Source organism: Lepidochelys kempii, chromosome 12, assembly GCF_965140265.1.
Source record: "Lepidochelys kempii isolate rLepKem1 chromosome 12, rLepKem1.hap2, whole genome shotgun sequence".
Classification (NCBI taxonomy): domain Eukaryota; kingdom Metazoa; phylum Chordata; order Testudines; family Cheloniidae; genus Lepidochelys; species Lepidochelys kempii.
In genome coordinates, this window is record NC_133267.1 from 26,682,963 (window position 1) to 26,703,649 (window position 20,687).

Here is a 20,687-nt window from a genome sequence, read left to right on the forward strand (position 1 = left end):
GTATTATGGGATTAGGCCTTTCAGGAAAGAAAAAATATAGCAGAGTTTTAATCAGGCACATCATGGTTGAAGGAGACATACAACATCTCATTTAATGAAAGGATTTTCATACTCATCCTGGACTACTGATAAGACTAGGCAGTATGAAATATGTCACACACATTTAGACTATAATATGATTTGCAAGGGAGAAGTATCTGATACCCCAGCTTTAGATAAATTATACCTCTCTATTTCCACTAGCCTGTTCCTTTTATATTGATTTTGAATTACAATGAAACCTGTACTGGACACCACCCTTATTCAGCAGCATCCTGTATTAAAAAGACTACCCCAAACATACTTGCTACAATTCTTCACTTTTATTAGAGGGCTACATCTGCTAAACAAGTGATAATTGTCAGTCCCTTGACCACTTACTACAATCTCCCCTACATTTTTCCATTCAAATTAGGGATGGCATGTTGTGTATCCATCGCAGTGGCTATATTTTAGTGCCGGGGTGAATTCCCAATGTGAGCCCCCTGCTCATCGAGCTAGTGTACTGGAAATAGCAGTGTAGCTGTAGTAGCATGGTCAGTGACTAGTAGTGGCATGAGCTAGCTGCCCCAAGTATAAACACTCCTGGACCTTGTGGGTACATACGTGGGATGGCTAGCCCATGATACAACAGCTACGCTTCTATTTTTAGTGTGCTAGGTCAGTGAGAGCTGGTGTATCTCTACTCAAGCTGAGAATCACATCCCCAGTTCTAAGTGTGAATGTACCATTGAGAGATTAATAACAAGTGCCTTGTTACATTGTGGGGTTCGTGTTTATGTAATCCACACGTCTGGGGATTAGGTAATTTATCTAGCATGGGACAGGTAGGAAAATATCATAAGGGTAGTGAATGGAATTTTATCTTTCTGATTGTACATTTTTGTCCTCTTTCCCCATCTCCCCCCATTGGATAGTGGGGTCTTTATTGATAAAGAGGTCCACACACAGTTGGGTCAATACCCTGTTTGCCAAGCATGCAGAGCTGATATACAGGATTGGGTTGTCCCTGTCCCTCCCCTTCTTTTAGCTATCTTAGGGAAGACAGAAATAGTAAATATTTAAGAATAGCTGATGATTCATTTTGAAAAGTATCTCACATAATTAAATCATGGATTCAGTTTTAAGTGTGGTCAGTCCTTTCATATTATAATCTTTGTTTCATAGTGTTGTTCTCTCTCGGAAATGCTGACAAGGGAACAAATACTCTTTCGGTTTTGGTCTGCCTGAGGAGTGGAGTTAGGGGTGGAGCCCCTCACAAGACAGAAGATGCTGAGTTTTCTCTGCTTACATCTTTCTCATCTTCTACCTGCGCACAAGATACAAAAGGAACCTGAGAACCCTGCATTAGAAAGGGAAGAGTCGTTCTCATCAAAAGGGGAGGATAGAGAGAAGTGCTTATCCCTTACTTGGAGGAGGATGTTTGGGGTGGAGTGCATGGTTCACGATGCACAGACTGATTATGAGGAGTAGTTCACACCCAGGGATCATGTCAGCATGGTGGTGGTGAGCAGCCAGAGGGCAGTGGGTCTCCTTCACATTAACAAGGTCTGATATGCTGGGTTATGATAGTAATTGCTCCACACTTTCCACTTCTGAAAGAGAAAATCACATAGGAAGAGGGGCACCTCTATGAGCTGGAGACATATTTTAGCAGCCCCACACTTTTTCTCTCACCATATCCTCTTGTTCTCTGTATATTTAGCCATGTAGAACAGAAACTGAGATCCCTAGGTGCACTCAGGGATCTCAGAAGGCATCACAGATGAATTGGACACCATGTCCTCTGTGCAGATTTCCTGTTGTTGGCACACTTCCACAGGACACAGGTGCCAAAAGGATTTAGCTCCTAAGTCAGTACAATGTTTCTGTATTATGAGGCCTTGGGTATTGGGCAGGCCATCTTGTTACCTCTAAGGCCAAGAGGCCTTGGCCCAATCAGCCCTGTTCAATTAGCACTGCCCTGCTACTCCTGTGCATGGTTGGACTTAAGAAGCAGGAAGCCTTGCAATGGAGGATTGGCTGGAGGGGAGAACAGATGATGTGAGGAGCCAGAGGGGAGCCCAAGGCAGAGAGAGGCCTGTGGGAGGCTCCAGATAGGAAGGCTTAGGAGTTACTGATTAGGAAAGAGTAGGGGGCAACACAAAAGAGCCCAGGAGAGGCTTTGAGAAGAGACAGAAAGGATCCCAGGAAGGGCGAAAACATAAGCCAGAGGGTAGGCAGAAGAGTGTCTGAAATTAGAGGAGAGGCAATGGCCTCCTTGGGAAGGAGGTGCTGGGCCCAGTTGGAGATTTGGGCAAAGATTTTGACTTTTGTTTGGTTTGTCCTTGGATGCCATGGGATGTGGTGGGATTCAATGGAAGTGGTGGGATTTTGTAAGTCGCTTGGCCAGAGGGCCAAGTCATATCTATGGCAGAAAGTCATCACTACAGCAGGAATAGGCCAAAGACTGACTAAAGGGAAACAAAGCCAGGATACAGCAGAGCCACCTTATGCCACAAGAGGGTACTCTGGAGGCAGCAACCCTGTTACAGTATTTTGAATCAACTCAGAAATGCTGCATGCCAGCAACTGAGGGACAGATGCTGTGTCTGTGAATCACAAGAAGGTGGATGGAGCCCTGGCTTTGGAAGTTAAATGCATGAAGTCAAGATAGAGGGATGGTTTGGTGGCAAAGTCTGTGTGTCTAGCTGGAATACTCTTAGTGATCTGCAGGTCCCAGAGGGGAGTCCAGTCAACTGCTAGATTCTGTCAACAGGAATTAACAGAACTCATCTCATTAGCCATGTTTCTACCATCCAGTGCAAAGGTACAAAAATGTGGGAAAAGAGCTGTTTTACTCTACTAGGCAAATTCTATTGGGTCCCTCATTCAGTACTCTCTGTGCATTGTGTATATATAACAGAGCTTTTGTTATCCTTTGGCTTCTGTAAGATTCCCTTGGTTTGCTGTAGTGTTACTAAAATTGACATTAAGGAATGAGAATAAGTTACTAATAAGAGAAAATATTGGGTGTTTGGGAGCAGAGCAGAGAAGGTTAATGCTGAAAGAAATGAGTGTTTATTTACTGGCAGTCAGCTGAAATCACCTTTATTTTAGAGCGTGGGGAGGAACAATTTTTTCCAATGACAATTGTCCTGACACGTCTCCTTTATACCACAGGGATCATTTCATGTAATTGATTATTCTAATCAGCACTAGCTAGGGGGTTTATTATTAGCCTTGCTAAAGAACAGCCTGGGTTCTAAAAAGAATCTCCTCGTTCTCTGGCACATCAGGAAAGGCTTTAGGGGGAGTAAAGCAGCCACTAATGGTGTTTGTCATCATTCTGCTCATTTGCAGTCAGAGCCATAAACAAGGGCCCATGAAGCTTTTACATTCTTTGTCTTAATGTGCCTTTTTCTAAAGGAAACTGAAGTTTTTCATCTTCCATGTAACCATTTAGCTGAAATGAGACTGATTGGACAACTCTAGTGACGGACTAGAAACAAAATCAGAAAGAAATTCACACTCTGCCTGCCCATTAACGTTTCCAGCAGTCAATTCTTCACAGTGCACAGAGCTATAGATTGTTTTAGTTAGGGAGACCTGGGAGGCATTCTGAGTGCAAGACTTCCAACAGCAGAAACATTTTGATTTATATAAAAAAAGGAGAGCAAAGAAAACAGTATTAAAGTGAGTGGGGTGAGAGGAGATCATGTAAATCAACCTTTAAACAGCAGCCCCTCTAGACTTCTTATCTTTAGAAGGACTTGCCAGAATCATACAGGGGGGTTCTTTAAGACACTGTGTTTACAATAGTGCTCAATGTGCTCTAGGCACATTTCAAATGCTCCAGAAGGATAGTCCCCACCCTGTGTGCTATCAGTCTAAGGACAAACAGACAAGTGGACAGAGGTTAAGGGAAGGAAAATAACAATTTATATACAAGTCAACTCAATTTGCTGTAAGCAACAGGGGTGGGGGCTGTGGATGAGCTGGGAGAGATTGTGCCATGCTTTGGGGATGTGCGGAGTGCTTGGAAGAAGGCATGGAGGTGATTGTGCAATAAGCTGACGCTTGGGAGGGTAGTGCTGAGACCATAGGAATATCTTCCCAAATGCTTAATCACTGGGTTGATTCTCATGAGCATATTGCACTGTAGAAATATTCAAACACATTAATAGGTTCTCAGGTTTGTAGAAGTTAACTATGTAAAGAAAAAAAATATTAAAATAGCATCTAGCATTATATATTAATATAGATGTTCTATTTGTTGTGGTCACTAATAAAAAAAAAAGTGAGTCTAACAGAAAATACCAATGAAAGAAAAGAAAAGAAATGGTCCCATGGATCACAGCTGGTCATAAGTATCATGTGGGATCTTAATAAGGAGAAAAGTTCGTGAACTGTTGCCATTTAATCCTGCACCAAGATTCAACATGAGTGATAAAAGGCATTCATTTGTTCAGATATCAGTTGTATGAATTGATCTTAGGGCTAGTAGTTTTTGATATGGCTAAGACTTTCCAGTTTTGTATAAACCATCTGTGAAATGAAGAGAATTTTAGATTGTCAGACATTTGTTTTCCAAGCTCTGTAAAATGTTAGCTAATTAACCCTCACTTTGCTTACCTCGTCAGGGGGTTTTTAAATGAAGATTGTTCTCCTCATTTTACAGGTGAGGAAGCTGAGGGGAAGAAGATGGAAGACTCGGTCCAAGCCATGCAGCATAACTGAATGTGGGGTTAGAACACAGGAATTCCTGGCTCCCAGCCCTGTGGTTATGCCACTGAAAATTACCCATCCCTTCATAGGTAAAGGTAAGAGGAAGCTTTGATTCTGCTGATCAATCATTAAAGTAGATTAGAATAAGAGAAGGAGTTCTTATCTTACCAGCGCGGGGGGGCACTGCAGACAGCTCTGCAGACAGGTCTGCTTACTTTAGCTGCAGAGACTTGAGGGAGAGGTGTGCTCCCCCACTGCTGCTACTGCTCAACTGTCTTTCACAATTGCATAGGATGAATTACATTGCATTTTGGCTGGGAAACTTTCTCTTGCACTGTTTTGTTCAAAAAGGTTTGCTAAAAACTCAGCAATACTGAGAACATTTAATAAATACAGTGAACAAGGTAGAGGGTTACAATTTGCCTTGTAAACCACAATTGGTTAGTCATAATGACTTTCTCAGTGCTTCCAAAGTCAATTAAAGCTTTCTAAAAACTGAGCTGCACTAGCCTTGTCTAGTGTTTAAATTCTTTTGCTAAGGAGCTGGAAATCAAAACAGTTTTTTTTGTTTTTTTTTTTTTTAAAGACAGTGGTGATAATGTAGTAGAAATGGCTTTCCAGTAAAATCAGAGCCTGGTCCAGTAAGTGCTATTAGTGTGCTAATGGCTACAGTAGTGCCTAGAGACCCCATCTGAGATCAGGGCCCCATTGTGCTTGACACTTTACATATAGTGAAAGCCAGTCCTTGTCCAATTTTGATTGATCCTGTAGGCTTAGCCTTGAGTGAGAGGCAGCATGTAACCTCTCTACCCTGGAGCAACCCTCATAGAGCAGTAACTCCTGCCTGGTCCCCCCTTTCGCCAAAGAGGAAAGCTAAGTTGCTGTAGCCCTTGAGAAGGTGCATTTTACTTCCTGTACTCTTATCAGGCCAACTACTCTGTCCAGGAAGTAAGGGAGTGGTTAGCACTAAGACTCTGCTCCTTTTTGCGCTCTCTTCACCCACTCATTGGGTGTTGTCTCCAGAGAGCAGCAGGCCTTTTTTCCATGCAAGGCCTGGACCCATGATCCAGAAAGGGCAAGGAGGGAGTTGACTCCCCTGCTTCTCTGCATAAGACAATCTAGCCCTAACGTAATAGCTTAGATTTATAAAACATAAAGAAGCACCCAGCTCATGTGCTGGGGGCCCTTTGCTAAGGTAACTTTCCCACACAAATGTCGAAACACTGTTCATCCCCACATGAAGAAATACATATAAGTAGTGGCAGGTGTAATGGTAAAAACAGTGAAACACATTGCCAGTGAGATGTGCTGCTAATACATTGGGCTAGGCAATGCCAGCGATTAGGTCGTGTTATAATGGGGTAGCAGGATCCTTTCCTCAATCCTCTCTGCTAACAGGTGTTAGAGTATTTTGCATGTTGTTGCCGGTTCACTGGGACAGGTGCAACTCATTCATTCCACCCGGGATATAAGGAAGGGGGGAGTGACTCTAGAGAGCAGGACCAGCCTGGGCCAACACCAGCATGCTTGTACTAGGTGTAGCAAAAGGACAGGAGCTGAATGCCTCCCTGCTTTGGCTATAAAAGACATGCCACCTCCTTGGGGCTAGGGTGCTGGAGGGCTAATGGAGAACCAGTGACATCCAAACCTGCCAGCATAAACTCATCGAGGACAACAGCAATGTTAGGGGTGGCCTGTTTCCTTTCTGGGGAGGACCTGCCAAAACTCTTTCCTAAGGAGGAGTTGTGTAGTAACAATGATGAGCTGCAACATTATTTATGGCATATTGTACAAGAACCCCATGCTGCAAATGGTTGTCATCAGCTATTACAAAATGCGGTAAATCATCCCTATTTTACTTTATGAATTGTAAAATCTATCCTACATTTCACAGATATCTCAAGGCATGATGGTAAATTTCAGTTTTTCCATGAATTTATAGCAAAAGTATAGAGGGAAAAAAAAAACAGGTGCTTATACAACTGGCAAAAAAACCTCTTCCCTCAGCTCGTGAGGGTCATACCTTATCTTCAGTTTGTGTGCACAACTCCCAGTGACATCGAGGGCAGTGTGTGGCCAGGAAGTACGTTTTCATTGGCATGTGGAGGGAAGTATACAGGAGAATTTGTCAATGGAATAAACTATTATGAGCATTTAGGAAAGTTTTTTTTTTTCCTGGTGTTCGTTGTTCTTCAGTTAATATTTACATACAGCACCATCACCAAAAATCACAGTTGCCATATTGTTTTGGACTGTTTTAACAATAATGCTCTCTTCAGTCCGGTCACCTTCTATTTGTTAAAGGTTTACTCTCAACTTGCTCAAAATAAAGGACATTCACCCTCCTTGTTACTTTACTTTACTTAGTTTTAATGCCTGATTTTTTTTTAAATCCACAGTTGTTTGTGCACAAATTTCATGTGCAAGTGTGTGTGCGTGCGCATGTGTACACACAAATACACACATTGGAAATTTGCATGCAAATTTGATATTTGTACAGTAACTGGAAATGGACAGTTGGAGCCATAACTACCTGATTTACATATGCAGTGAAACCACAGGCACAATTAGATGCATAACTGTGAGCATAATTTTGAAAATTAAGCCCTTATTATAGAAATTCCAAAAATAAAATGTAAGTTATACTAATATACAATAAAAGCAGCAAGTACGTAAATCAACCTTCTCTTTGTTAAAGATATCTATGGTGTTCTACCAAGTCAGATACTTTGCCAAAAAGCGAAACTCATTCCCTTACAAAGAAGCTAAATGCTTCCCTCTGATGTGGGCACATCTTTATTTAAAGTAAATGCGTGTTTCTCACACATTTCCAGACAGAATCTGACCCCAAAGTAGCAAGTAAAATAAGAAGAAAGTAGCAAATAAAACATCATAAGCATGTGTTAGCAATTGAGAGTCTGTATGATTGTTAATCTTTCTCCAAATTGCAATCTGATCCTACTTGACTGTTTAGGTTCTGGGACAAAATACTAAGGCATTGTTGTTTTATGTGGGACCAGATGGCACTAGGTATTTGACCATTTCAAAATGTAAAATATTTCTAGCTTTACAATGAAAATGAACCCTGTTGTTAACTCTCTCTTTAAAACCTTTCTTGCTCTTAGATTCATCATATTAAAATAAATTTTAGGACTCGCCTATTATTTCCAAAAGAGCTTAGGCAAATAAAAACTTTTAAGATCTGCATGCCATCTCAGTGTAGAGTGGGGTGTAGAGTGGGGAAGAGGAGCGAGGTGAGGCTGCAAAGCAAATGTTAGTCCTCTTTTCTGTGACAATCCTAAATCATTTTTTGTGTGAATTTTTCCACCTTTTGTCTTTTTTATGTGATCCATGATCTTTACATTTTGCTCACAGTCATAGAAAGTAATAGCATAATTTTCATGCGAGGACACTGTCAGGCTTGTCAGCTGACAGTGGTTAGCAATTCATATTACAAATATGCCTTCTAATTCTCTTGCTATAAAGCATTTTTATAGTGACATTGAACTAAAATATTTAAATTGTTCTGATCTTTACACAAAGAAAGCAAAGGTTTGCCAAGCAGTTCTCAAATGTACACTATCTAGAGTACAGATAGCCAGCACTTTCCTTTTACTACAGATGAAGAGTAGCTTGTTGATGAATACTAAAATTGAACATTTCAAATAAAAAATGAACTGAACTAGAAGAAGAGATGTTTAAGAACTTCCTAGGTGGTTTCTGTTAAGGATGTGCTGGTGTCTACACTTGCAGCATAGCCCTTGGCAGTTAAAAATAGAAGCAAATGCATTTTGTTTCCTTAAATGTTCAAAGTTGAAAGCCTGTTTTCATTCACAACTGCAGACTTTGGCAGCACTGTAGCAAAGGGTGTACATGAAATTTTATTTTTAGATGAAAGGCCTAATAAAATATACAACTCAATTAGGGAAGATTAATCTATGAAAACAATGAGCACAGCCAGCAGATGTTAACAGAGGAGATCCAGAAGCACATCCTCTGCTAAGGCTTCACTTCATACTGCTGCATCCTTCTGTCAATTTCAAAGGACGTTTCATTCGCGGAGTAGTAATCAAGGAAAATAATCCAGTAAAAATACACACTTTTTTTTAAATCGTCCAAACGTTAATTCAACATCATCGTGAAAGAGAACAATGAAACCTTTAGTGTTGGATACAAAGCAGGAGGGAAAATGCGGAAAAAGAGAACAGCACTCCCTGCAGCCACAGCTGAAACAGTCTTTAATCAGGGCCCCTTACAAAGTCCCATAAAAAGGTACAAAGGGCCTGATGAGTCACAGCTGCACCCAATGCTTGCATCAAAATAATATTCAGAAAGACAGGGATAAGTTGATGAAAGGATTGATAATACAACATCCAGTTGGTTTGAGAAAAAAGATTAATGTATTAAAAGTAAAACAACAACAAAGGAGCCAGCACTTGGATTGTGAAACCACATCATCTCCTGGGGTTTTCTAAAAAAGAGAAAACCATCTCATAGCCCTGCACAACTCCCAACACTCCTCTAGATCAAAGATAAGCACGATGAGGAAATGCATACTCCTCTCCTAGAGAAATTGGCTCATGACACTAAGCAATAGAAGGAGAAATACTGTATATCACAGAAAAGCTGAAAGGCCCCATTCCTTTGACAATTTTTAAACTAACTTGGATGGAGTCCCAGATTCAAGTACGAGAGGTCCTATCATGACTATGCCGCATGCCTGCCTGTGCCCCCATTCTCCTCCCACCCCCTACACTTTTGCTCCTTCACACATTGGTTCTGGCATTGTGCCTACCCCCTTGTCAGAGTTTTTACTGAGAAGTGTAAAAGGATCTCTTTCCCCCCCCCCCCCCATGAGTAAAGATTCCCTGAATGCTGTTTCAGCAGAATAGGGATGGCACAGATACAATACTTATGGTTTCTGTGAGAAATAGGACTGATACTTCTCCCTAATCTATCTCCTGGTTCTGATGTGAACTGAGGGCAATCTCTGACCCTACATTTGCAAAACCTGGACAATCCTGGAGCAAGGCCCCCTACCAAAAACCCTAAAGATTTTGTTCAAGAGTTATCACTTCTGGTAAACTACTTACTATAGCACTGCTCACCTTGCCTTACCCTGACTATTTTTGAAGATCAATTTGTCTTTGATGTCTTCCCTCCTCAGCAACATATTTTCATTCATTCACTGAACAGCCATTAGCTTTTGGCAGCATTTCATCTGAACCAGGGATTAATGCAGTATCCTGTAACACTTCCTCTAACAGGGTACAAATCACAGGCAAAATGCAAACAGTCCAATCCTTTTTTTTTTTAAAGAGGGATCCAATAAATCAGATGCTTCTTTCCAAGTTTGCTAATGCAGACTTATACTTTTCAACTTTTCATTTTGTTGTCATTAGGCATTTCCATGTTCACAAAGAAATAGCTTAAATGAGAGCTTTTGTTCAACACACAGATCCAATTTTAGGCAAACAGTTAATAACGCAAATTGTTTTGCCACCCTGGACCCAAATTTTGCTGGCAAATTTCAGGTGGCAAAGCTTGTTAAAAGCAAGCAGCAAGGAAGGATGTGTTGCTGGTGCCTCATTGTAGTTGGAAACAGCCTAGAGAGTTTCTGGCAAACTTTGGTTGAAACCTACCCATCTGTAGCGGCACTTTTGCAACTGAGTAATTGACCATAATAAGAAATCCTTGATTAGCTTTGCCAAGAAACACAAAAGAGAATATGTCTTGAATGTAGACTCCTGAGCTGATGCGCTCCTTGCCTGGAGTGCTGTACACAGCCTGTTAATCCTCCCTCACTATTCCTTTAATCCATAGTGTTTAGGCTAAATATATTTAGGGTTTCTTTCTTCAATCAGCATATCATAGATAAAAGTGCGGCACATGTTGCTACGCAAAGAAATATACCGTAATAGTCCATTTTATTTTGCAGAATGTGCTTATAAATTCACTTTGACCCCTCCATCAAGTTGTTTGGTTGGTGCCCCTCATTATCTTTCTCTTTTAAAATACATTTCAAACATCTCCACATCCTCTGATCACTGATGTTTGGAAAAAAGTCTCTCTCCTTGGTGGTGCAGAAGGGTGTTTCTGCACATTGCAATCGATTTATCAACTCCCCTACATTAACAGGTAATTATAAATCAAGTCCTGTTTGCTTTAGTACCTAGTGGAAGTCATTTCCAAACCTGTCTGTTGAATAGCATTGTTTTTTGCCAAATTTCCCTTGTGTTACTTCTACTGGGATAAACACAGTAGAGGTATATTGAGATTATAATCTCCCCTGCAAAAGTGACCTGGCCAGTAATGGCTTTACAAGATTTTTAGCAACACATGGCATTCCTTCAAGTGGACTGCCTAAATAATGCAGAAATTTCTGTTCTTATTGTATGTTACATTGGTCCAGCTGTTTTAAGCATGTGTACTGTTTCACATGCCTATCTCTCTTAAGGGGAAAAAAAAATCAAGAGCTTCTCTTATCATTCTGTGAGCCCAAGTCCTGTTGCATACATCTGAAAATCTCATTTAGGTGTTTTTAACGTGCTTTAAGTGCTCATGGAAGGTGTTTGACAGCCTTAGAGACACATGCCCTCTCTTCATCTACAGAACATGCACAGCACAGACTCTATAAGCTTGATCATATCAACCCCTCAATGCTGATCTGATTGAACTCTTTAAAACCCAAGCTAGTTTAGTAACATGGTAGCAGTTGCTCCACAGACTTCTGGTGATGGCTAGTAACATAAAACAGTGGGTTGGCTTCCAGGGTCTGAGGGCTGCTCATGCTACTAGGTCAGTGCTCCTGAGTTGTGAATTTTTTTTGGCAACAGTTTCAGAAAATCCCAAATGATAAACTTTGCTAGCAAATGTAAGATGCCATGTGAACAGTGCTTACAGGACAAAATGCAGACTACAAAAGCAGGTGAAAATATAGGCACAGATTTTTTTTTTTAAATTATTAAATGTTGGCCTAATTTTTTTCCCATTCAAGTTGATGGTCAAACTCCTATTGTTGTAACTGGTAGCAGAGTTAGGCCAGTACTGAGCACTTCTGTGACTGAGCAGGTAGTTTGGAATTTTCAAAAGTGTGTGCGTGTAAAATTGGAGTACGTACTTACCATGACTGCGTGCACTTATTGCGTGTGTAAATTGTATGTGAATTTTTGTGTACACAGTTAGAAATTTTGGTTCATGATGACAACCCTAGAGCAACAAGGAAACTGGGCAAATGAAGAAGAGCTTATGCTCTGATAACCAGTCCCTTAACATTGATCCAGTCTTAAATGAAAACATCCTCAATTCACTCCACATTATTAACAACACCGTTTACATTTAATGGAGCTATGGTGGACAACAGTGGTGTTTAAAAAGCAATAAAATCAGCTAATGCTTTCATTATAATAATGATAACTACATCAAAGGGAGATATGTACTCAGCAAAAATGTCTCCTGTAGCGCATAAACATCACCACCACAGGAGATGTTTATTGCTTTAGACATGCTCCCTTTGATGTATTTATCAGTTAAATGTATTAGTTCTACTTCACAGTTGTGTGCAGAAATAGTGCTAAGGAAGATCATATTTTACATAGAGGGGTATATATCACATCACATTCTTTGGATACCAGAAGCAATAAATAAAATTTGGTCGCAATAAATACCTACTATTGTTGGATATTTTAATTTGGAAATGAGAACTTGGATTTTGCACCTATCTGTGACACTGGTGGAATTCCAATGGTCTTCATGGGTCTTTTCTGTGTCAACTCCAACAAACACAAGAACCTTAGCAGTGTCCAGGGATAACAATATTTGATTGCACTGAGATGTTTTCTCTTACTGGAACAATAAGCAGTGAGCCAACAGAAGAGTATTTTGCACCATAAAGATGGCCACCAACTTGGGTCTTTTCATCTGGTAAAAGAGTCATGGTTCTGAGCTGGATTTATATACTCATTTGGCTAGCCAAATGATTGTATCAACTTAGACCATTTTTTACTCTGGTGTTCACATGAGATGTGTAGAATATTGACTGCTTTGCAGTAGAATTTAGTAGAACAGTGGATTTGTTCTTTAATTGTATTGTGGTCTTACTAGTTTTGTGTCTGTGTATGTGTTATACTCATGGCTGCTGTTTCATGTATCTCATACTGGGTAATAGAATCATAGAATATCAGGGTTGGAAGGGACCCCAGAAGGTCATCTAGTCCAACCCCCTGCTCGAAGCAGGACCAATTCCCAGTTAAATCATCCCAGCCAGGGCTTTGTCAAGCCTGACCTTAAAAACCTCTAAAGAAGGAGATTCTACCACCTCCCTAGATAACGCATTCCAGTGTTTCACCACCCTCTTAGTGAAAAAGTTTTTCCTAATATCCAATCTAAACCTCCCCCACTGCAACTTGAGACCATTACTCCTCGTTCTGTCATTTGCTACCATTGAGAACAGTCCTAATTAATAACATTAGGACTCATGGTTTCTGAAACTAAACTGGGGTCTTTATTAGGAGAACTGTTTGCAAAGGTGCTGAAACTGCAGCCAGCATTCTAGTCATATGTATACAGACTGCCTTCCTTGTGCTCCCTCCAAACTCTTCCCTCCTGCAATCTGTGCTCTTCTCTCCACATTTCATGCAGATTGCTACAGATATTTTTTTGGTTTGAACTTGTACTATAAGCTCAATTACTTTTTCAGCTATTTGATAGCCTCTTTTGGATCAACTGATGAGTTTATATTTTTGAAGTTCTATTCCCAGTTTAACTGTGAATTTCTTGTGTAGAATCTGTTTCCCTCCCACCTCACATGCCTGTTGCCAAGGAATAAATTGTGTCCATTGTCAGTAGGAAGAAATTTAGAAGATTCCACTTGCCCAGTCTGTGTGAGTTCACCATGAAGTGGCAATGGCATCGCATGGGCATGATGGTGCTAGCTGGAGCTAGGATGGTAAACTGTAGCTAGGGGGATTAAAAAAAATGCTTAAGAATTATTTTGGGGAAGCTCTCTGGCCTGAGCTATATGGGAAATCAGACTAGATGATCACAATGGTACCTTCCGGCCTTAAAAGTTATGACTAGCCAGAATTTATATGTTTGTGCCCCATCACTTCAGACTGTAATACCATCAGTTATGCTGGTGTTCCCCTTGGACTCCTGTTTGTGCTAAAACCTGGATTCTGCCTGGCCCTGTATGCGGTGTGCAAGTGGGAAGAGGGTCACAGGAAGAGCCTCAATTTGACCTTCTATGAAATATAGATGGTAGGGATTACTCAGCCACATGTGAAATGCATCTATGTCTGGAATGGAGTGGAAGCCTAGTTTTGCACCAGTCACACCACACAAACATTTGTAGAAAAGGGAAGAGAAAACCAGCACAACTTCATCTGATGCTACAGGGGGAATTTAAGTTGGCAGAATGTATTGTAATTAATTTATACAAGTTGAAGTTTGGTCAGGACATCAGGGTTAATTTACTATCCCGTTCCTTGCAAAAATGTCCTGTGATGTTTAATTACTGAAAAGGTCAGTGACCTGCTCCTACCTTTCATCTGGAAATGGTGCCTCTTGTAGCGCAGTACTCTAGCACCATGCTAAGGTATCGATTTCAGTTTATTTCAGGAGGAAAAAGTGAGCTTTTATAGCACTTTGCCTTTTCTGAGAACTTTTACTAATTACACCTGTATCTACATCTTGCAATAGCCCTCTTTGGTAGGGAAATAAGTATTCTCTCTATTTTTCAGATGAAGCCAGAGAAGGAATCCATGTCAGAGCCAGGATTAGAATTCCTGGCATACTGTATTCCATGTAGAACACTACATAATACTATCCATTATTACCACTTCCTAAAACGGTACTCGAGCTGGTCAGAAATTGAGGGTGAATAATTTCAATATTGGGTGGGGGGGTGGGTGCAGAGGTTTTTATAAATCTTGTTTTAAAAGCTTCCAACTTCCTATAAGCAACACCTTGGGGGTACTACCATGGTGCTGCTGACTAGGGCCAGATTTGCTTATTATGTGAGATTTGATCACATCCGATTGTGGTCCAGCTGCATTTCTGAGTATCCTTCTATTCTGAAGTGAGAATTTGTGAAAAGTCCTGTCAGCAAATAGTAACAGCTTAAACAAACAAAAAAAGTTTGTGAAATTAATTAAATAATTTACTTACTTTAATTTTCTTAATGCGTAAATATTATCCCTGATTTTCTTTTTTTTTTAACCAACACCTTTTTCACCTACATTCCAAATTACATGATTTTTACTCTGTGTTAATAGATATGCTAAAGCTATTCTCTCCCCCACCCCCGATATCAGGTGACCTTTGACTATTCCATTCTATGTGATACAATGTACTAGCCATTGTATATGCAATAATTGATGGAGTTTTCTCCACATGTTGTATCCCATTGAAATAAACTGTTGCCAATGAACCCTGCTGGAGTACTTCTTGAGTATCTACTAATAGGTAATTAATAGGCTAAAGTGCCACCATACGGAACGGTTTTATGACCAGCAATGAAGGAATATTTAAAATACCTTTAGCCCATCTGTCAAATAGAATTTATTCAGGAAAACATGTCAGTGCTCTTGGAATTATTGTGACAAGCACAATTAATAAAAAAGGAACCATTTACATTACTGGATACTACTCTTATGTACTGAGATGGCTATTCTACAGTGCATTATCTTTGTGGAAGGATTTTGATGATGCTAATAACTTGACACTTATTCTCATGCTGTTTTTTAACATCAGGATGCAATTTCTTGTATGGGAATGAATTGTGTGATTTACAAGGCAAAAACTACAGAAGATACAATACGCTATCCAGGGACAACCTCCGTAATTATACCCCTTTCAATAAACCCATATTTGCTATTTTTACACTAACTATTTAATTTATTTATTTATGTAATGTTATGCATTGAGTAATTACTGGGTAATATTGATAATTAATTGAACATGATTCTTAATCTTGTCTTGATGATCACTTATTTATACCTAATTAGAGATTTAAATTTTATGGGTGTATGTTTTTTCATGACTAATTACTCGGTGTAGGACCTTGACCCTTGGATAGAGAAAAATCTTCTCTGAGAAATCAAACATGCAGGAAAATCTTTTGTCAAAAGCATGGATAGTTTGGAAGTTAGCAATGCTGTTCTTAGATCAGTTCATTTGTTTCTTGCAAGGTATTATTCTATTTGAAACTTTCCATAAAACATATTCAAGCAAAATACTGCTCTCATGAGATCTCTGGATGCTTTTTACAGGGCAGAGAGAGCTCTGTAGGTCACTTACTGAGAAATTTTCAGGGACATTGTTCTCATTATTCTATTGATATAAATCTAATGGGTGTTCTCTTCTGGTTATGAATCACTGTAAAATCACTGTAAGCTGCATATATTGATTTGGGCTTTATAATACAAAAATTTATAACCCTAAGTGCACATCACCTACTTTTTTCAGTTCCATCTTTCAGGGAAACTAGTCTATATTTTGTGTAAAGCTTTTACTATAGCTAGTTTGTTGTCACTCAAAACAATCCTTTATAGTCTTGAAAAACCATGCCCAAGAGTGAATTAGGGATGATGCTTCTATAAATGCTTAGAATCCAGGTGAAATCCTGGCCCTACTGAGGTCAATAGCAAGACATCCGTTGATTTCAATAGGGTCAGGATTTCACCCTGAGAACACAGAGAAATGTATTGGGAATGTCATGAACAGGGCAGTGAAGCCCAGTAACCGAGTTAAGACAACTTGTAGTGGATGTGCTAAAAAGTTGTTCTGTTTCTTCATGGAATTCTATCTTGTTGCTTACTGCTGGTATTGCATGTGATATAAGGGAAAGGAGTTTCAGAAATGCATTTCTATGTCATTCTTTCCACAGCCATTCCATTTTTGTGCACCAGGTAGCAAGACTAATACCATTTCATACATATCCCTCCCTTTCATACATATCCCCCCAGCATCCTGGGCAATCTGCATTTCAGATGCAAATACAATGGTTGTAGTGGTATTCCCTTCAGCTAAGTAACCAGTCAAATGTGACCAGATACTAGACAAGAAGGACTTTGTGTAAATCACTTTGAGTGGAGAAAATACACACAGGCCTGCTTGGTCACAATTAAGCTAGAGAGGGGTAGGCTTAAATGATCAAAGGCACAACTTTCAAAGCTATCTAAGGGAGATATCCACCTGAGTCCCACTGACTTTCATGGGCACCTCATTCCCTTAGCCCTGGTCTTCACTACAAATGTATACTGGCATAACTACCTCTGAGTGATGTAGTTATATCGACCTAACACCCAGTATGTTGATGGGAGGGCTTCTCCTGTTGACATAGCTACTGCCTCTCAGAGGAGGAGTACCTACACAGACAGGAGAAACTGCTTTGGGAAGTTCAACCACTAGGAGGCATTCACGGACAAAGGACTGTTTTCATGGGATGGACTCCATGTAAATAGGGAGGGAAATAGACTTCTGGGATGGAGGTTGGCACAACTGATTAAAAGTTTTAAACTAGGAACTCTGTAGAGACAGCTGGGAGATGCTCATGTAATCTCCACTTCTGATTCTAATATTGAGTGGAAGGAAAATCAAGAAAGAGAGAACACAGCAATAGAGAAAGGAACATCAGTGGGTAGGAGAATGGACATTATGAGGAAAGATAGTGCCCATACCAATGAAGCCAACAGTCAGCAGTACAGCGACACAGCTGCACCCATAGACCAGGCTTTGAAAAATCTTAGTGTAAATGGCCATGATTTCTTCTGGGAGGCATCCAGGTTTTCAGATGCCACTACTGATGTAGTGTTGAATTTTCCCTTCCCATCTTAAGAAACATTTAATTCCCTGTATCTCCTCTCACTCTCTTTCAGTCAGTCTCCTGACAGGTGGTACATTGAGGGTGGGGAGAATTTTTAGCACCACACTTTTGATTCCTATCCCAAAATATGGTGTTTGTCATTTTATTAAACCTTTTGGCTTTCAGACAACAGAGTTTTCACTCTGGCCCAATTAATATTTAATTATTTATGCAAAATTGAACAGCTTCATCAGGATAAATTGAGAGGTCCCTATAAGATTATCTAATAGCCCAAAAAGAAAAGGAGTCCTTGTGGCACCTTAGAGACTGACCAATTTATTTGAGCATAAGCTTTCGTGAGCTACAGCTCACTTCATCGGATGCATACTGTGGAAAGTACAGAAGATCTTTTTATACACATAAACCATGAAAAAATGGGTGTTTACCACTGCAAAAGGTTTTCTCTCCCCCCACTCCACTCTCCTGCTAGTAATAGCTTATCTTAAAAGTGATCACTCTCCTTACAATGTGTATGATAATCAAGGTGGGCCATTTCCAGCACAAATCATGATCACTTTAGATAAGCTATTACCAACAGGAGAGTGGGTTTGGGGGGGGAGTGGCGGGGCGAAAACCTGGATTTGTGCTGGAAATGGCCCAACTTGATTATCATACACATTGTAAGGAGAGTGATCACTTTTTAGATAAGCTATTACCAGCAGGAGAGTGGGGTGGAGGGAGAGAGAACCTTTTGTAGTGGTAAACACCCATTTTTTCATGGTTTATGTATATAAAAAGATCTTCTGTACTTTCCACAGTATGCATCCGATGAAGTGAGCTGTAGCTCATGAAAGCTTATGCTTAAATAAATTGGTTAGTCTCTAAGGTGCCACAAGTACTCCTTTTCTTTTTGCGAATACAGACTAACACGGCTGTTACTCTAATAGCCCAGTGATTGATCAAATCCCTTCTTATCAGATGTGTGGGTGGGAACTGAACCAGTGTCTCCTACATCCTAACCTACCCTAACCACTCGGTTAAAGGTTATAAGGGAGGGTGCCTACCCCACCTCCAGCCATTTGGTGTGGAGTTGGGCATAATATAGTCCTACCATGAGTGCAGAGGACTGGACTAGATGACCTCTCGAGTCTCCTTCCAGTCCTATGATTCTATGCTCTGAACATGCCTACTGGATTGGGCCCTGCAGGTAAATAGCCATTTCCCCACCTATCTTCACCAGAGGTTTAAGTAGGAAATAGGCATCCAGGGGCCAGACCAAGGCAGCAGTGCGTATGCCCAGAGCCAGAAACTTAGGGTACGCCTACAGTGCAGCTGGCAATTAGCTCTGATTGAGCTAGTGTATCAAAATAGAAATGTAACCATAGGTGCTCGGATGGTCAATGCTTTATTTATGTATTAAGACCCAGGATCTTAGGTGCTTACTTGAGCAGTTAGCCCTGTCTACAGCAGATGCCACCATGTTGACACTTCTAACTAGTGAATGTATATCTAGCCAAGCTGGAAATTACACCCACAACTCCAAGTGTAGACATACCTCTTGGTGTCTAGGGGAATTTTACAGCAAATATTTGGTTGCTGAGTGAGTTTAGGCACCTACAAGGCTAGGTCGCAGCTGAGCAGGGGTTTCGTAGATCATAGGAGTGGTCAGGGAAACACTAACACAGGCTCCAGTGGTATTAATTTTCTCCCCATCTTTCCCCACAGTGCTTGGGGGCAGATGAATGATGCGCTTTGACAGTCCACCCCTCCCCAACCACAGGTTGCAGACTTGTAAAGGGTTCTTGGTAGAGTTGGGCCAGGAAGGATGGTAGTTGCCTGTCTGATCAGGCTCCAGGAGAGAGTCACAAAGTCAAGGGGGATGCAGCAGATGGTGAGGGTAGCTAAGAGAATCGCAATGTCTGGGGGAGTCTTGAGGGTTAATACAGGGGAAACTGAGGGGCTTTGAATTCAGAAGCAAACTTTCCCAGAGCCTGATCTGGAGTAGGAAATTTCCAATACAAAGTTGCATACTGAAGGTCAGGGCCTGGGCACATCCTCCAATTAACTGAAAAGAGCAGCCTGTCGCTTTGTTTTAATTGGAAAAGAACCCAAGCTTTGCATTCCCATCACTCGTGAAATGAGAGATCTGATTCAGATTCGTATCAGAGCTTGATAAAGCAGCTTAAGAGCTCAAATCTCATTTAGAGTTTGCTTCCATGCTCTCCAAAAATGTCATATCACTAAATTGTTATGTTTTTTTCCCCAGGTGTTAGAGACTATAAAACACGTTAGATGCCTTTTCCGTAATGTGAAAAGTGATTTTTTCCAAGATTATACTGCAAAGGGAAAACGTTGGAGTTGAAAAGAATTTTTAGATGGAGTACATGATTCTGCTACAAATGGGATGAAGGGAAATAAAACAAAATGGATTTATAAGCCATAAAAGCACTGTCAGGTTTTTAAAATGTGAGCGCTCTATGCCAGCTTTAAAGTTGTACAGTGAATTTTCTTAATACTTCTTGACTTTGTGGTGCTGTTCAGGTTCCTGACAATGTTTTGCAACACTTTTCAAGGCTTGTACTCATTGTCATGCATATCTGTGGGTGTTTTGGTACATGTGTCTGGGCATCTTCAGCGTGTTTCTTGCGGGGGCTGGTGCTTAAAGCGTAACTTGCCTCTTTCCGTAATGGGAGACACGTCTGTCACCTGTTCAGATCTAATCTAGGACACAGAAGACATGATCATTACACTGCCTATATGGAATGAGTTGGGGTGAGTACATATCTTATTGGAAACACCTTATAACCCCTTAGCCCTAATTAGTATCCTTAACGGCATTCATTCAAGGGTTAATGTGCCCAGAAACTGAACTGACCCTTGTGTTCTTCTCAAGTGGAAAAATGCTCATGATGGGGATTTAGTGTAACAATTCACCAAGGAACTGAAAGGCAGCTGGTAAGATGATTTCCCCCTTTCTCACAGTCCTTTGTGATGTCAGTAGGACCTCTTGTTCCCCCATACTCTAATTCTGGCCTGCCCCAAGCTTCCTTCTGCACTCTCTACCCCAAAGGCAGTAAAGCTGCCCCTGGCCACTGAGCTGCTGGCTTTTCACCCTGAGCCTCTGCTGAAAGGAAAA